The sequence below is a fragment of the Myotis brandtii genome, unplaced genomic scaffold, assembly GCF_000412655.1.
Source record: "Myotis brandtii unplaced genomic scaffold, ASM41265v1 scaffold1236, whole genome shotgun sequence".
In the NCBI taxonomy this organism is placed as follows: Eukaryota; Metazoa; Chordata; class Mammalia; order Chiroptera; family Vespertilionidae; genus Myotis; species Myotis brandtii.
In genome coordinates, this window is record NW_005354316.1 from 873838 (window position 1) to 874750 (window position 913).

The 913-nt window shown below is 58.9% G+C and overlaps 1 protein-coding gene across 1 annotated transcript in view; it reads right to left on the reverse strand.

Annotated features, from left to right (window-relative positions):
• The window catches only part of RASSF7 (Ras association (RalGDS/AF-6) domain family (N-terminal) member 7), an 18318-nt gene that overhangs the window by 3258 nt on the left and 14147 nt on the right, over positions 1-913 (reverse strand). The window lies entirely within an intron of this gene.

Consider the following 913-nt stretch of genomic DNA (forward strand, 5'->3'; position numbering starts at 1 on the left):
TGCGCCCCCCACGCCAGGGTCCCTCCTCTCCTGCTCCCTCGGGGCCTGGCCGCAGTCATGGGGTGCACCGGGGTCGGGGGAGCTGGGGAGCCGCAGGCTCTCTCTCGCTGCAGCCGGGCTGACCGTGCAGGTGGGGGAAGGGGCCCACCTCGGAGGCGCTGGGGACAAAGGCCCCGGGCTCTTTGAGCCTAATTCTCTCCACCCCTTCCTGTCCCTAGGGGGGCCCAGCGCCCTCCTGAGCTGTGGACACGCTCCTCTGCCTGGTCAGTCCTCCTGCCCCACGGGAGAGCCCAAGCCAGCTCTTCAGCCATGGCCCCCGCCCTGGCCGGTCTGGCTCAGTGGAGAGAGCATCTCCCTGCAGACCCAAGGGTCCCTGGTTGGAATCCGGTCAAGGTTCCAGGTTCCCCCCTGGCCAGGGCCCAGATCGGGGTGCATGCAGGACGCAACCAATCCATGTGTTCCTCTCACATTGATATTTCTGTCTTTCCCTCTCTCTTCCTCTAAAAATCAATGGAAATCCTCGGGTGAAGATTTAAAAAAAGAACCGGTTCTGGGCCCTGACCTGTTTGGCTCAGTGGATAGAGCGTCAGCCTGCGGACTGAAGGGTCCCGGGTTCGATTCTGGTCGGAGGCATGTACCTTGGTTGTGGGCACATCCCCGGTGGGGGGTGTGCAGGAGGCAGCTGATCGATGTTCCTCTCTCATCGATGTTTCTAACTCTCTATCCCTCTCCCTTCCTCTCTGTAAAAAATCAATAAAATATATTAAAAAAAAAAAAAAGAACCGGTTCTGCCCTAATCAGACTGGAGGGGGGGGGGAGAAGGGGGGTCTTCCTGCCTGCCCGTGTTCTGTCTAACACAGGAGGTCCCACATGAACAAAAGCCGAAGGTCTGAATAAATGTATGTTGAAAGGG